General features: G+C 40.1%; 1 pseudogene; it reads left to right on the forward strand.

Annotated features, from left to right (window-relative positions):
- Positions 1-3,700: 3,700 nt before the first annotated feature.
- LOC114694737 lies at positions 3,701-4,604 on the forward strand (annotated as a pseudogene).
- The last annotated feature ends 13,718 nt before the right edge of the window (positions 4,605-18,322 follow it).

Here is an 18,322-nt window from a genome sequence, read left to right on the forward strand (position 1 = left end):
AAAAATAGAAAATTACCTTTTTTATAGTCATGCCGCATCTTGTTTTCCTCTGCAGTACAGGACACTGCCTTTGTCGTGACAGAACCATCGCTTATCAGAATTGGACAATCATTACAGAAATGGCAGCACCTGTCCAGTTAACACAGGATAGTTGGGTTAAAGATAGCCATATTATCTGACATACTCAATTTGCCTACATTGCAAAACCTCAGGATTTACTATGTCATTGTGCATTCTTGTACTTAATTGACTTCGAGTGGCTACAGAGATGAAGTCTGAATATTAATACTCATTGGTCTGGGGTACTATACTCAATTTCTTTATAAAAAGCCTGAAACTTGTTTGTAAAATTCCAAAAACATAGACTATTGCCTATGTTTTAGCAAAGTCTTCCTGGAATTCATTTCTTTGCAATAAAATTATCTTCCCTTATATAGAGATGGAGGGTAGAGAAAATTTTTTACCATTCTCTCTAGGGTCATTTTAATCAGCTGGCTGCCTTCATATTCACAATACCCACAGCAATCATTCTGGAAAGTTTCTTGTGGTCATACTAAATAAATGAACCATTCAAAATGCAATCAGTGATGATGAGCTTGGGGATTGTGGACAGCCATGCTGTGAATATTGATTTTTTTTTTTTACAAAATCATGTTGCTGGGCTAGAAAAATGCTATTTATTAGCAATATTAAAATGATTATAATTTTAAATCCATGTAATTTTCCCTGTCACCTAAAAACATGTGAGAAAATTATCAAGGATGAGGCCATCTCTTAGAAGAAGACTGGTCTCACTAAACAAGAGGAATCTATTACTTCTTCGACTTTCAAATTAGTAATAAAGGGCTAGGGAAAGGAGAGATTAATCCCAAGGGTGGTTAGCAAGGCCCATCCCTTAAAAAAGTGAAAAAACCTCTGACTTTAGACTGAGCTGGGAACTGAAAGTCAAAGACCAAGATTGTGAAGAGTTTTTTGTTTGTTTGTTTTTTAACCATGCATTTATCATTGATTTCTTTTTTATTAAATTTATTCATTTATTTTACATCCGGACTGCAGTTTCACATCCCATCCCCTCCCCACATCTCCCCTCTGCACCATTCCCCACCAGCTTGGCCCCTCATCCACTCCTCCTGTTCCAGTTCAGAAAGGGGCAGGCCTCCCATGGGTATCAACAGAGCATGGCATATCGAGTTACAGTAGGACTAAGCCCCTCCCTTTGTATTAAAGCTGGGCAAGGCAACCCAGTACAAGGAATAGGTTCCCAAAAGCGAGCCAAATTGTTAGGGACAGGCCTTGATCCCACTGCTAGGGGTCCCACAAAAATCAACCAAGCTACACAACTGTCAAACCTATGTAGAGGGTCTAGGTAGGTCCCATACAGGTTCCTTAGCTGTCTGTGAGCTCCTATGAGCCCTTGCCTCATTAGTTGTTTCTGTGGGTTCCTTTGTAATGACCTTGACCTCCCCTGGCTCATACCATCCTTCCTCCCTTTCTTCAACATGATTCTGAGCTTGGCCCAGTGTTTGGCTATGGATCTCTGCATCTGCTTCCATCAGTTAATGGATGAAGGCTCTGTGATAACAAATGGGGTAGATACAGGAGATACCCAGTTCAGGCTACCTATACACTATTGATTGGAGAGTTAGCTGGGGTCATCCTTACAGATTCATGGGAGTTTCCCTTGCACCAGGTTTCTACCTGACCCCAAAATGCCCCCCATATCAAGACATTTCTTTCAGTACTCTCCCTCCCCATCGATCCCAAACCTGATCCCTCATGTTCCCATCCCTACCCTCCTCCAGTCTACCCAGGAGATCGCTTCTATTTCTCCTTCCCAGGGAGATCCATACACTTCCCTTTGGTTCCTCCTAGCTACCTATCCTCTCCGCAGCTGTGGATTGTAGCATGGTTACCTTTTGCTTTACAACTAAGACAAACATGGTATGTATTCACTCATATGTGAAGAGTTTTGGAACCTTTTGAAAATGTTTGTAAAATCACTATGTTAGTCACATTTATTGTCTTCTTTCTGCCTGTTCTTCTCTCCGAATGATAAAACCCATAAAACTAGCTGAGAAGTTTCAAAAGAAATAAATGGCTATGGAGGAGCCCCAAAGAGACAACAAGTGTGGCAGTGTTAGCTACTGCTATGGCAAGTGAAGAATGTGAAACACATCTCTACAATAAGACACCAAGAAAGGAAGGCTTGACACTCTTGAGCGGGAGCTAGTGCTAGGCTAGAATTTCTTCAGCAATCTCGCCAATAGATATATAAATGTAATACAAAATTTAAAATACCCGATTTTTTCTTTAAAAATTAAACTAGATTTGTAGGGTTGGCTTTGAATAGAGAAGAGAGTTTTGAGGATGATAAGAGAATTTTGCAAATCACAAATTGAGTAGAAAAGATGGTAGAAATAAGTTTTTTTTTTTTTTTTTTTTTTTTTTTGCTTTTCAAGACAGGGTTTCTCTGTATAGCTTTGGTGCCTTTCCTGGAACTCACTCTGTAGCCCAGGCTGGCCTCAAACTCACAGAGATCTGCCTGCCTCTGCCTTCCGAGTGCTGGGATTAAAGGCATGCACAACCACCGCCCAGCTAGGATTTTATATATATATATAAAAATACATTACATCCCAACTGCAGTTTTCCCTCTGTCCAGCCCTACCTCCCCTCTCTCCCAGATCAACTCCTTCTCTGTTTCCCTTAAAAACAAAAACAAATAAACACACAAAAAAAGGCCTTTCAAGGATATCCACCAAACATGTCCTAACAAGATACAATAAGACCAGGCACAAATGCTCATATCAAAGCTGGACATGGGAACCCACTAGGAGAAAAAGGGTCCCAAGTGCATACAAAAGAGTCAGTGACAACTCCAGATCCCATTGTTGGGAGTCCTATAAGAACACCACACTACACAACCATAAGGTAGATGCAGAGGACCTAGGTCAGACCCACACAGGGTCCGTGTTTGCTGCTTCAGTTCCCAGGAGCCCTTATGAGCCCAACTTAGTTGACTCTGTGGGCCTTGTTCTCCTGATGTCCTTGAACCCTCTGGTCTCTCCTACAGGGGTTTCCTTGACTCCACCTAGTGTTTAGCTGTGAGTCTATGCATTTGCTCCTATCAATTGCTGGATGATGCCCTTCTGATGACAACTGGATTAAGCACCAGTCTATGAGTACAGCAGAATATCATTAGGAATCATTTCATTGACTTTTTTTTTTCTTTTGCGAGTTGTGTTTGGTTCTATCCTGGGTCTCTGGGCTATCCAGCCTCTGGTTCCTGGCCAACCAGGCAGCGTCAGGAGTGGACTCCCTCTCCCAGCATGAGCCTCAGGTTGGACCAGTCATTTGTTGGCCACTCCCACATGGTTTGTGCTACCATTGCTCCAGCGAGTCTTACAGGCAGAAGAGGTTGTAGGTCAAAGATTTTGTGACTGGGTTGTTATCCCAGCTTTGAGCCTTGCCTGATTATAGAAGATGGTCAGTTCAGGCTCTGTATCCCTTCCATTATTCAGAGACTTTGCTAGGGTCACTCTAGTAGATTTCAGGGAATTTCCACAGTACTGGGTTTCTGCATCTACCCCAAAGGCCCACCAATTCCAATTTAACATGCTGGCTTGTCTGTGCCTGGCCTGGGATTGTGGCCCCTGGGTGGGACATCACACCACAAGAAGAGTAAGCTCTTGATCATTTTACAATGGAGGACTGGGGAAAGAGTTTTGGGACAGAGGATAAAGAAACAAACTATTAGAGAGACCTGGCTATGACCCATAAGCCAAAGGCAGAGTATACACTGGAGAAACTCTGAGAATTCCAGGAAGGAAGCCGGAATTATGCAGCTGAATTGGAGACTCAAAGAATAACTACCTTCGAATGGAGCTAGAGACTATCAAGAAGTCTGAAATGCAGCATTCATTTGGCACCAGCATATCTTGACCTTGCAGGATGACCTCGATCAGAAAAAAGCCATTGAAGAGCAACTGAAAAAATACATCCGGGAATTGGAACAAGCCAGTGATAGCCTAGAGAGAGCCAAACGGCCATAGTCATGTCCCTGGAAGACTTTAAACAGTGCTTGAACCAAGCCATCAAAAGAAATGCCTTCCTGGAGAGAGAGCTGGGCAAGGAGGAGAATCTTCTAGAATCAGTCCAGAAGCTGAAGGATGAAGCCAGAGGCCTGCAGCAGGAATTGTCTGTGCAAGACAAGCTCCAAGCACCTGTGCTGGGCTCGGGGAAGCTGGGCGGACAGACATGGCTGCGCAGGCCGCAGGTTCTGTGCCATCCTCTCCCATAACTCACTGGGGACGTGTGGGTCTAGACAGCTCCAATAGTGGGACCCCACTCACACCTGCACTCCGGAAATCAGGCCTAAACATTGTTGGTTACCTGCTTTGGAACGTTGGGGCCCTGGGTCCTCCTGCATGAACTTCGTGTGTGATCGTTACCCAAGCCAGACAAGTGGGCCAGCCTCAGGGTGAGGAACCAAGAACAGAGATGGTGCTGACAAACGGCCAAGCAGCACCAGTGTGGGAGATGAGGGAGACAAAATCGACACTCCCTGAGGTTTGTTCCCGCTCTTGACGTTCACTCTTAGAAGCCTGAGGGCCCTGGGCTAGCCTCTGGGATACTGCTGTCTCCTCCGTTAAATATGGTTTGCCCTGTCTGAGGTCAGGGAAACGCTTGGAGTTGGGAAGCCAGCCTCACAGTTCTCATCACCAGAGCAGCCGTCCACCCAGGGTGGGGTCGACCTTTTGCTTTAGGTCCAATGGGAACTGCGCCCTCACCTTTCTATTCAGCTTTTGGTGGTTGTATTTTCAAGTTGGTTTGAGAAATAAGAGCCAGCCTCACCAGCATCCACTGTGTGCAGTGCAGCCCAAGCTGACTAAGACGGTTGGTTGTAGACTCAGCATCATCCCGGTAATGCGGCCCAGTCCCTGGCAGTGCATGTCATGGAAATGAACTGGTCCCCTGAGGCAGTTCTAAAGTATGGAAGATGGGGCCGTCCTGTCATTGGCTACCTAGAGTTCTGATGGCTTCCAGACATGTTTTAAATATCCATAATCTTCAGCGGGGATTAGAACCCAGCTCGGGAGCTCTCCTCTGCAGCCTTCCAGCTGGAGCTGTCTTCTGGAACATTCTCTCAGTGCTTTTACAGCATGGTTAAATTGTGTCTAGGACTGGAAGATTACAGAGGTGTAAAGCTATTTTAAACTATGGTTATGTACGTTGACATTTTTCTTTTCTTTTGTATTCTTGAGACAGGGTTTCTCTGTCTAACCCTGCCTGACCTGAAACTTGCTATGTAGAATAGGCTGGCCTTGAACTCAGAGATCTGCCTACTCTGCCTCCCAAGTGCTGGGATCAAAGTCATGTACCACCACTGCCCAGCCCTTTGACACTTTTAATCTCTCATGAAGGCTTCTAGAGGTGTGTCTGGCTCTTAGGTCAGTGAGAGATTAGCCTCTGTAGATAAACCTTGACTCCTATCTTTATTTAATCCCCTTTCCTGGTGTTGGGGAGACATTTGCATCTGAACCCTGGGCAACTCGGAGTTGGAATGGCCTTTGTTATGCCATCTCTAAGAAGAAGACTTCATCCATCCAGCAGGATTCATCCAGACACCATAGAATAACCAAGGTGACCAAAGCATGAGATTGAGTTCTCCGGCAGAGGCTCCCTCAGGATGTGGAGAATCAGCACACGATTGACCTGCAATTCCAGACTCTCTGATCTCTGGGGCGAAGTGCTGCCTCGCTCTGGTCCACATGAGAAGGACACCCCAGTTTCCAGAGCTTAGTATCCCCCACTCTGGTCCACATGAGAAGGACACCCCAGTTTCCAGAGCTTAGCATCCCTCACTCTGGTCCACTTGAGAAGGACACACCAGTTTCCAGAGCTTAGCATCCCTCGCTGTGGTCCACATGAGACGGACACACCAGTTTCCAGAGCTTAGCATCCCCCACTCTGGTCCACTTGAGAAGGACACACCACTTTCCAGAGCTTAGCATCCCTCGCTGTGGTCTACTTGAGAAGGACACACCAGTTTCCAGAGCTTAGCATCCTTCGCTTGGCTGCTAACTTCTTTTCTAGTGGATGGCACAAGACTGGCCTTGAGTTGGACCTAGAACTTTCCAAATGCTACTGACATTCACAGGGTGATTTTAAGCTGTGTGGCTATTTCCAGCTCAGACAGTCTGGAAAAGGTGGACTTTGTTTTCTATAGAAATTATAATATCTGGAGAAATGTCTGCTCTGCTGGTGTGTGTGTGTCTGTTCTTCATGTTTGTGCTCGTGACCGTGAAGTTCACCTTTTGTTTACCAAAGTAATCAAATAACAGGGGTGGAGAAAGATAGTGGTTTCTCTGCAGGAAGTAAATAAACGTAATAGAGAAAGACTTTGTTATCTATGAGGACTATATCACTGGGAACTGGAGAAAAAAACTTTGTTACATAATATCAAAAACTATATATACTTGTGTGAAAGGCAGAACCAAAAGTAGTGAGGTCGATGCTTAGTGGAGGAGAATTCCAAGAAAAGTGTTAGTGGTGTAGCTTGGCTTTCTCTTTTTGCTACTTATAGTAAAAATGCGAGATGAGAGAGATAATTTCAGACAATAACTAGCAAGCAAACAGAAGCCAGCATTTGGTGATACTCAGCCTATCCTGCTATCAAACAATCCTACAACTAAAAAATTTACTATTGGAAATTCATGCTCTAAAGAAAAGCCCAAGTTCAGCTAGACATTCTTGTTGCACGAATCCTAAATGGTCTTTTAATAAAAACCCAGAGCCAGATATTGGGGTAAATGCTGAAAGATCAGAGAGACAAAGGAACAAGCCACTGCCACTTCTCACCTCGCCATCTCCACGAATCCTCTGATTGAATGCCTCTGAGTCCTCAGCCAAAAGGGCCTCTAGTTCCTGTCTCCTCACGCTTTGTATGCCTTTCTCTGCCAAGCCATTTCACTTCCTATCTCAACCTTCCTAGTGCTAGGATTAATGGAGTGTGTGCTTCCCAAATACTGGGGTTAAAGGTGTGTGCCACCACTGCCTGGCTCTGTTTCTCTCCTAGACTGGATCAATCTCATGTAGCTCAATTTGACCTCGAGCTCACAAGAGATCCAGATGGATCTCTGTCTAAAGTGCTAAGATTAAAGGTATGTGCTACCACTGCCTGACCTCTGTGTTTAATTTAGTGGCTGGCTCTGTCCTCTGATCTTCAGGCAAATTTTATTCACCACACATTCTTTTGCTGAATGTGTCTGAATCATGACTCTACTTAACCATCTCAGCAAATGCAGAGGAAAAAAAAATAAAACAAAGAAAGATCATGAAGAATTCTCTTGTCTAATGGTCCAGATCCCTCATGATATATACAAGGAGCTCACAATATTTTAGAAATTGTTGTCCAAACAAAACCATTGTCAGCTTGATATAAAGGAGGCAGATGAAAAGGGAACTAGACCTTCCAAACTTCAAACATGTAATATATGGACTAATGGAATGCCTCTGCTACAATAGCAAATGTTAAATGTCATGGAAAACAAAGGCTAAAGTTTGATGCTCAGAAACTAGAATTTTAGTTTAGTGACTTACAGAGCTACTGTAGAGACCGAGGACAGATTCCTAAATCACAAACACTGAGAAGAACTCTCTCAGCTGGATTTTAAGCTTGCCCGAGCTGGTTATGACCATATTCCTTCATTCTCTTCCTTTGGGGATGCAAATGCCTTCTTTGCCTGCCCCACCCATACATCTTCACAGCATGTAAATTGTGCTCTGCTTCACAGGTCCACTGATACCTAGCAATTTGTCTTCAGAAGCTAGAATCTTACATCTACATGAAGAGAAATATTTTACATTGTAAGATTTAGAATTCCTTGACTTGATGATAATTAATGGGTTAAGAGACTGAAGAAAGGGGAAATGTGCTTTGCACATGGCACAGATGTACTTTAAACAGAACAGACAATGTGCTACGGTGGATTGAACAGTGAACTCCAAAAGCGATACGTTCACATTTTAATTTCTGGAGCCTTTCAATGTAACCTAATTTGAAAAAGACCCTTTGCAGATTTGATTAATGATTTTGAAATATGATCATCTGTATTATCCAAGTGGGTCCTAAAATCACTGGCATGTATCCTGACCCTTATAAGAAATACATGGAAGAGAATCACATAAAAATAGGTGATATTAAGACAGAGACCTAGTGGATGATACAGCCAGAATGCAACAACCACTCAAAGTTTGAGGCCAAGAAGGAAATATGCTCTCTAGTCTAGTCTTGCTGACACACTTCAGACTTCTTGATATGAGAACTGTGCAAGTATGAATTTCTGTTGTCTTGAAAGCCTGTTATAGCAACCCTAGAAAAATAACACGGTAATGACACTGAAAAAATATGGATGGGTTCCTTGATGCAGTTTTGCAATAACCAGAATGTGCCAGACCCTATACAAAAGAGAAATTCCCCTTTGAATAAGTTTACTACAATATTCTTGAACATACTTTTATTGAATTCTAATATTAATTGATTTTCAAAGGACAATGATTCTCCACATACACCTGGAAAATATACAAAATATACACACACTCACATGCACACACACACACACACAAAGAGAGAGAGATGATAGATGATAGATAGATAGATAGATAGATAGATAGATAGATAGATAGACAGATGATGGATTGATAAATAGGGGAGAGGGAGAGAGATTCTTCTCTTTGTTCCTAAACAAGGTTTGACAAAGCTGTTTTGGTATTGAAAAAATACATATAATATCCAAAGATGACTACTTTTAGTTTTACTTAACAAATATTTATTTAGCATTTTATGTGGGAGGAACTATACAGAGCCATAAGTAGGAATGGTTACAAGAAAATGAAGACTATATAAGTACAAAGTAAGAAGCACACAAAGTATATATAAAAACATCAATAATAATAATAGAGCAAGAAGGCATGGATTTGAGAAGAGGATGTAGACACAGGGCTACTGGAGATGGAAGAGGAGTGGATATGATAAAATACATCGTACTTGTGTGAAATTCTAAAAACAAACAATATGAATAATCTTAAAATTCTTGGGAGTCTTCATAGAAAAATCAGGCATAGACAAAGTGGAATTTTTTTTAATGATGAGCTAGAATCTAAGTGGGCAATGGACAACTGTGTACTTCAATAAAAGGGACCATCCCAGGTGAGAGGAGCTGCCTGGACAAAGGAACAGAAATAGGAACATACTCATGGAAAAGCAATGATCTTTGACCAGAATCTTGGACTCTATATAGAAGAATGGGATAAAACTAGAAATTATAGTTTTCTGTATGTCACAGATACCACGCTGGCAGAGTCCCACTTAAGGGAGTGGTGAGTGGAGAGCTATTAATTAGTGTAGTGCTTGAGATCTTGCGTGAGCTCTGGATTCATTGCTCTAGAAAGGGGCACCCGTGTAGAAAATATTGGAGGTCATCTGAGGAGGGTTCCACCTGGAGCACCACCAGAGCTTCCTTCCCTGGAAGTCCCCTTGACTTGAAAAGTTTTGAGAGGTGAAGGAAACAGATGTTTTGTTTTACATTATTTTATTTCTCCATCTATGATCAGAAGGATGAATTAGAGTGATGAATCATTTGGCCTCTTGGAAAAATGATCCATAATAGGATCACAGTATAACTTAGAAAGTGTCTATATTTCTAAGATACATTCAAAGTCTCTAGTATTGGGATCAAGTGAGATGCATTGTTTATTATTCCTTTTATTTTTGAGATTATAATATAGTCATGTCATTTTTCCCTTCCCCTTCCTCCCTCCAAGCCCTGCCATATATGTCTTCTCGCTCTCTTTCAAACTGATGGCTTTTTTAAAATTATTACGTGTATATATGTGCATGCATGTACATGTATATACATACACATTCCTAAATATAAACTGCTCAGTCAGTATAATGTTACTTGTATGTATTTTCCCTGGGCTGACAATTTGGCACTGGACGAGCAGTGGGTGAGCTCTTCTCTGGGTAAGGCTTTAACAGGTGCCCAGCTGGCTGTGATAGACTCAACTCAGAGAACTGCTGATCTAGTGATTATAGTGAATTTTGCTTTTGACTTTCCATCACCATGTGAAACAGGCAGAACTGAAGCAGTTATGTGGACACATGTGTGGACAGACAAACAGAGAGGCAGGCAGACACACACACACACACACACACACACACACACACACGCACACACATGAAGATGTCTTTTTAAAACTCCAAAACTTGACCAATTCTCCAATTCTCGAATCATTCCCTGCAGTCTGTATCAGTTACCAGTTTACATCAAGTTCAGGAATGACCTCAGCAGCAGTTTGTCAGGACTCCACTTACCCTGGAGAAAGATGTCTTTTTTTACATTATTCTTTACATTAGCCAGATCACTTGAGGGACACTGGTGACATATAGTCATGGTGCCAAAAGCTCCTGATGGGTTCCCACAGGGTAGGATAAACAGTCATCGTCTCTAACCTTAAAGCAAGCACCTGCCACAGCAGCCAGAGCAGCGTCTGTTCTGTGTCTATCTGAAAATGGTCCAGGAAGGACTTTGAGAAATGACAGTAACTGGCACAGCTCTGGGATTGGCAGGGTCTGCTGCTTGTCAGAGCTTATGAGGGTCTGCCATCTTTTTGTTTGGTAAAACATCTGCCATGACTGTGTTCTAAAAAGTGCGATTGATTTCTGACAATCTGGTTTTCTACTTCAGACATACCACACATTCATTCCTAGTTAGGAAAATAATCTTTCATAATCTAATATTAAACTGACAAATCAATTATGCTTCCTGATTATTGTTTAACAAGGAGGATGGCATGCAGATTAGCAAATGTTCTTAGACAAAGCTATCATTTTTATTGTTCTGACATGTTGAACCTACCCACTGAGCAGTTATACAAGTCTCATGTACTATCTATATGCTAGCATTATCCCCAAGTAAGCATCCACAGCACCTGCATAAATAGCTGTTTTTCCTTAGACTTGGCAGTGTACATTTACGGTTTAGGATTCTCCAAGTTCTCTGTTTCCTCCATCTTGTTTCTGCATACTCTCTTCTTGTAGAGCGCTCCTCCTTCGCCACTCTAACTATGGGTTTGAGTAGAACTTGTCCAAGAGGGACTTCTCCCTTCTTCCCAAAGTTGTCCACCACATTGCTTTGCCTCATCAGCAGACCAACTGCTGACCTGGAAAAGGCACAGTCAGAACTTCTTCCTAAAGCTATTTTGAACTGGAGCTGAATGACTTAGGTGAGCCTTGACGGGAACATGCAGAGGAGGCCTCTCCTCTCTGACGATGAAGCTAAGAATGGGATTCCAGAAAGGCTGGCAGCCAACCAGGCACATAGAAAATACAGAAGAGGGGGCATTTCAGAAGCTTCAGTTCTAAGAGCCACCCTAATGAAACCACTGACTGTGGTTTATTGTGCACCCCAATAAACTTATCTGGGGGTCAGAGAACAAAACAGCCACTATATTAAACATAGAGGTTAGGCAGTGGTAGTACACATCTTTAATCCTAGAATTCCAGAGGCAGAGATCCATGTGGATCTCTGTGAGTTCAAGGCCACACTGGAAACAGCCAGGCATAGTGACTCACGCCTTTAATCCCAGAAAGTGATGGCAGGAAGCAGAAAAGTATATAAGGCGTGAGGACCAGGAACTAGAGGATTTTTAAGCTTTTAGGCTTTTAGCAGCAGTTCAGCTGAGATCCATTTGGATGAGGACTCAGAGGCTTTCAGTTTGAGGAAACAGGATTGGCTGAGAAGTTGGTGAGGTGAGGTTGGCTGTGGCTTGTTCTGCTTCTCTGATCTTTCAGTTTTCACCCTAATACCTGGCTCCATGTTTTTTATTTAGTAAGACCTTTTAAGATTCACCTTACTGGCCAGGCAGTGGTGGCGCACACCTTTAATCCCAGCACTCGGGAGGCAGAACCAGGCGGATCTCTGTGAGTTCGAGGCCAGCCTGGACTACCAAGTGAGTTCCAGGAAAAGGCGCAAAGCTACACAGAGAAACCCTGTCTCGAAAAAAAAAAAAAAAAAAAAAAAAAAAAAAAACACCTTACAATTGGCGCCCAACATGAGGCATTAAGCACTTGAAATGTGACTAGTCCATATTAAATTGCTCTGTAGATGTAAAGTAATGCAAGAGTTCAAAGGGAGTATGAAAACAAAAATGAAATTAAGTCAGTAATGATTTTCATAATTAATACATTATATATCTTAAATGTTCATCTAAGTAATGAGCATATTAAGTTAATTTTATCTATTTCCCTTTTTAATTTTTTAAAAATATTTCAAAGTATAATATAATTACATCATTTTCCCCTTCCCTATTATCTCTCTGCACCCTTCCACATACCCAACCTTGTTCTCTTTCAAATTCATGGCCTATTATTCTTTATAAAAATACAACCTGCTCAGTCCATACAATCCCAGTGGCATGTATGTGTTTTCAGATCTGACTATATTCTATCACTGTCCATGCTTTGTGTTTCATAGGACAACTCATTGCTCCAAAATCCAGTTAACTGTAGCCAGAATGGAGAAGTCATGTCCTCTCATTGTCCCCAAGGGACTTCTGTTGACAAAGGACACAGTCCTTTCTCCAAATGGCCAAGCAAGCTGTGAGTATCTAGAGCAGAACTAAAGCTTAATCCTTATCATCATTACTGACTATGTAGGGACAGACATCAATGCCAAAGGCACACAGCTAGACTCCCTTATAGTGAGAGTTTTTTTTAACAAGTTATCTCCTATATGAGCTGGCATGTGAGAGGAAGGTATGTCTCTGAAACTCTATATGCTCTTTCTCTCAGCTGACAAGGCTGCAGAAGCTCTAAGGACAACATGGGACACTTGGTGTTGAGGACAGTCTTCTTAAGCTGTGATGGATAAATGAATTTCTACCTTGATGAGCCTTTGTATACTTGGTTCTAATTACTAACTCTGCCTAACTGACATAGCTTATTAGATAGATCTTCTCAAAAGTCCCTGAGGACCAAAAGGACATAGGACAAAGGAAATCGCAAGATGCCAATCAGGTGGACCTAACTGAATCTAAGGATCATCCATAGGAAAATGTGCACAGTAGTAACATGCTTCCTTATCTAGTGAGACGGGATAGTGTCTTTTTGCTGCTTCCCTGCTCTCCTTCCTCCTCTATGTAATAATCTTTTTAAAATGGGAGGCTTTCATTAAACAATGCAGGTATCTGTTAAAAACTTGATTTCCAGGTATATCTATAATCTCTGGAATATTTTAGAACTTTAACAGTAGATTGAGTAAGAAATGTATGTCCTTATCCGTGGACACATTCAAATCCTTGAGGGTCCATATAGAAGAAAAAAAAAGTAAATGGAGGAGAATACTTTCCCGCTCTTCTTGAGATGAGATATCCATCATTTTCTGACTTTGAGTATCAGAGTTTCTGGTTCATGAACTTTGAAACACTGATGGTTCCCCTGGTCATATATGGGGGGGGGGTGAGTAAAGGGAGGGGAATACTTTTCCTGCTCTTCTTGAGATGAGATATCCATCATTTTCTGACTTTGAGTATCAGAGTTTCTGGTTCATGAACCTTCAAACACTGATGGTTCCCTGGTCTTGTTCTTAGGCATTTAGAGTCAGACTTAGGAACTCAAGTTCATTGAAGGAATTACATTTATACTAAGGATCTGTAGAGCCAGGCATGTTGATGTATAAATATACTCCAAATACTTGAAAAGATGACATAGATGAATCTCAAGTTAGAGGCCATTCTGACCTATGTGATAAAACTGTCTCAAAACAAAACCAAAAATTACTCTGCATTACTTTTTGATCATGGCTGACTACAGAATTGTGATTGTGGAGAGATGGAAATTGTAGATCACATGTTAAAATTATACTGCATTGGCTTAGTCCTTTTATTAGCCATGTATCATACTTTCTTTATTCTATTCTACTCTAGTCAAGTAGAGTCTGCTTACCTCTATTCTATTCTGTTCTTTCTTGTTTTTTGAGGTAATTTCATATTTACAGTGCTGGCTAGTCTGGAACTCACTATTGGGTCATGTCAGCCTCAAACTTACAAGCAGATGTTATGCCTTGATCTCATGCATGCTGAAATTACCTTTAGTGTATGATCCAACCATCTCAGAACTATATTTTTCCCTTTTAAGGACCATACATATACTAATACAATCACCTTCCACTTGGCCTTGCCTCTTGAGGTGCCACCTCAGTATCACTACACTGAGGATCAAGTTTTCTATGCATGAACATGGAACAATACACTCAATCAAACCATCCAAACTCAGATTATAAGATAAACTCAAATAAAGACAAACCTAAACAAAGCAAACTGAAATCTAAAGATAAAGAAAAACTAATTCTTAAGGTTGCCATGAGAAATACATATACAATGCAAACAATCACATATTTATCACTAGAATGAAGCTAGAAGACAGTGAAATTTCTTAAAAATGAAAAACAAAAGGACAAGTCAACCAAGAATTTGATAGCCAATGAAAATACTCATTACAAGTAAAGGTTAAATAAGCTTGTTCTCATTCATAGAAGAACGAAGAGGATCCATTGTATGTCTACCTGTTCTGAAAGAAATGCTAAAGTTATTAAGCCTGAACATAAAAAGAAAGAAATTTGTTCCTTCAGGAATGAGGCCAGAGTATCAAAAATAGTGTGAGTGCAATAACTAATAATAGATTGTGTTTCTTAAAATAATTAAGATATCTTAGAACAAAAAACTCATTATCTGGAGCATCATTAGTATATGGACATGTAGTATATGTCCATATACTTTACAGTGGTTTAATATATGCATTATGGTAAGTCTTCTGTGTTTTACTAGAATGACAAAATATTAGCTCTTTATAAAGAAAGGCAAACTGTGTATTAAAATTTCTAAAGCACCTTGTAATCAATGCAAAGAAAAGTAGTCCCAAAGCAATAATTACATTGTGCTGGAATGTTCAAAATAAGTGAATAAATAAAACTTACCATAATTCAAAAGAATGCAGGACATGAAAAGTAAATATATATATATATATATATATATATATATATATATATATATACAAATGAAAATTTACTTTTAAGTTGGTGTTTGATCTAAATTCATCCATCATAATAATTATATTAAGTATAAATGACATGCAGACACTAAGAGGTAGAGACTGTTGTGTTGAGTATGTTTGTAAAAAGACTCAGTATATGCTATCTATGGAAAATTTGCTTTAAATATAATTATATGTATAGCTTAATGGCAAAATGATGGAAAGATGATATATATGAAACTTAATCTATGTAAAAACTAATCAAGAGAAAGAAAGGTTCAGTATTTTGTTAATATTAGAATGCAGATTTCAGAATAAGACAATAACAAATACAAATGTAGTACATCCTAATAATAGAAGACTTAACTTATCAACAGTCATAACCATCTCACAAGTCTATACTTAAAAATAGTCACAAAGTATATAAAGCAAATACCGATGGAGCTGGCAGGAAAACCAGATCATTCCAAAATTCTTCTTCAAAACGTCAGCACTTGCTCTCAGTATTTGCTAAAACAAGTAGATGCAAAATTACAAAGCATATGGGAGACATGAACACTATCAGCCAACCTGACTTAATTGACATTTAAAGGTTGCTTCAGCCAAAAACAGCAGAACATGCATTATCTTTAAAGTGCACATGAAATATTCAAAAGAACACATCCATAATACATAATACAAACCTTAACAGATTTAAAGTAAATGAAGTCATGCAAAGTATGAAACTAGAATAAAGATTCATTACAGCAAAAATATTTTTGAAATCTCAAAATATTAAAAAATTAACATATTTCTAAATAAACCTGTTGCAAAATAAGATGTCTCAAGGTAAATTTTAAAATATTTGAACTGATTTTTTTTTTAAATTATGCTTCAAAACTGATGACTTATATTAAGGTTTTCCTCAAAGGAAATTTTAGGGCAATAAAAGTTTATTTTGTAAAATAAAAAAATCTCAAACCAATAATCTAGGCTTTTATCTTAGGGAATTCATAAAAGCCAATTAAGTACAAGCTTATAGAACAAAATCAATGATAAAGATAAAATTATGAACCAATAAAATCTTTTAAAGAAGAACAATAGAGTAAATCAATAGGAACAAAAATTACTGTTTAACTAGATACAGCTGCAGAGCTCTGGAAAGCCTGGCCAAGAAAAAGAGAAGACATGCAAATCCAGTATCTTAAGTGAGAAGACATCTCTATGAAAAATACACTAACTAGAAGAGTGACTCATGCTTATGTATTTTCAACTTAGGTGAAATGAATCATTTTATTTTTTGTTTTGTTTTGTTGCTGTTGTTGGTTGGTTTGTTTTGTTTAAGACAAAGTCTTTCTACAAAGTCCTGGCTGTCCTGAATCTATGTAGACCAGGCTGTACTCAAACTCACAATTATCTACCTACCTCTGCCTCTGCCTCTGAAGTGCTGGAATTAAAGGTATGTGCCACCATGCCTGGTTGACATAGAGCAGTTTTTTGAGAGACGTATGGTAGCTGAGGTTACCTAGCATAGACTAGCCTGGGCAGTCTTATGTTTCTTAGATAACTGTGATACATAGTTGTCTCAATCACTGTTCTATTGCTGTTAAGAGACACCCTGACCACAGAAACTCTTATAAAGGAAGATAGTTCATTGTGTCTGGCTTACAGTATCAGTGGTTTAGTCCATTATCCACATGGCATGGCAGCACACAGGCTGACTTGGTAGCTGAGAGTTCTACATCTGGATAAGCAGGCAGCAGGAAGAGAGAGACAGTGGGTCCAGGTTGAGCATTTGAAACCCCAAAGCCCAATAACACACTCCCTCCAACAAGGCCATATCTACTCCAACAAGGCCATGTGTCTTAATCCCTCAATTTGCGCCTAATGACCTAATGACCAAGTATTCAAATCCATGAGCCTTTGGGGGCCATCATTATTCAAACTACCTCAGTAGTTGACAAGATTCCAAGAAATAAATTTAAAAAATCAAATCCAGATTGTTTTCCCTAAGGGTGGGTTCACTAACATTTAAAAAGAGAAATTGCCAATTCCACATGGTATCTTCTAGAAGTTGAAAGAGAAGTGCTTGTCAGATCACTTAATGGCAGCAACATGGCCCCTTCTGTGCAACCCTGTGATGCTACTCCTGGGTCTCTACCCAAGTGAAAAAAATAAGTGGCATTAGTGCAAAACCTCATGTATATGGAAGTTTCATTTATCATCATCACAACCAGAGAACGCATTAGATATCCTGCCATTGGGCGATGGACGCATAAGTTGTGTTGATTTCATATAACAGACAAACAAATAAAAGGAAATGAATTCTCAGTACATTCAAGAACGTGACGAACCACAAACACATTGTACTAAGTCAAAATTAATTATTAAAAACAGATCTGGGTGGGATGGCACCCACCTATAATCCTGTGATTCAGGCACGGAGACAGGAGGATGACAAGTTGAAGACCAGTGTGGATTACATAGGAGATAGGGACAGACTGAGCTGTGTAAAGACGCCATGTCAGAAGTGACAAGAATGTGGGCATGTCTTATTGGAAAGAAAGAGAGGGGTGTGTAGAACAAAGTGGGGTGTGGGGAGAAAAGCAGAGCTAAAGGGATAGAGCGCAAAACAGATTTCCAGTGCACAAGAGAAAGACTGAGCTAGACCATAAACAGTCACCACAGTCAAAAGGGGAGTGAGAGGTACATAAGAGAAAGACTGAGCTAGACCATAAACAGTCACCACAGTCAAAAGGGGAGTGAGAGGTACATAAGAGAAAGACTGAGCTAGACCATAAACAGTCACCACAGTCAAAAGACAGAGTAAGGCGAGGAAAGGTGCTAGCTAGAAAAACTGAATTTGATCCCCAGGACCCACAGATTAGAAATAGAAAACTGACTCATGCAAGTTGTCCCGATTCCACACAGAAGTTTAGAACACACACACACACACACACACACACACACACACACACACACACACACACACTTAATTAATAAATAATTAATTAATCAACTAATTAATGTAATGAGTTTTATTTAAAAATAATAGCAACCATTAGGAAGGGGCAATTTTCTTAAATAAAGCCCCCAAATTAAAAATCATTACTAAGAAATAAGAATTAAGAAGATTAACAAACCCGACTTGCTTATAACTAGCAATCTCATTTATCAAAGGACACCAACCGAGTTGTGAAAATACCAAGCACAAACTGTGAAAGATATTTTCAGGACCTACAGTCTGAAAAT

This window comes from Peromyscus leucopus, chromosome 3, assembly GCF_004664715.2.
Source record: "Peromyscus leucopus breed LL Stock chromosome 3, UCI_PerLeu_2.1, whole genome shotgun sequence".
Lineage (NCBI taxonomy): Eukaryota > Metazoa > Chordata > Mammalia > Rodentia > Cricetidae > Peromyscus > Peromyscus leucopus.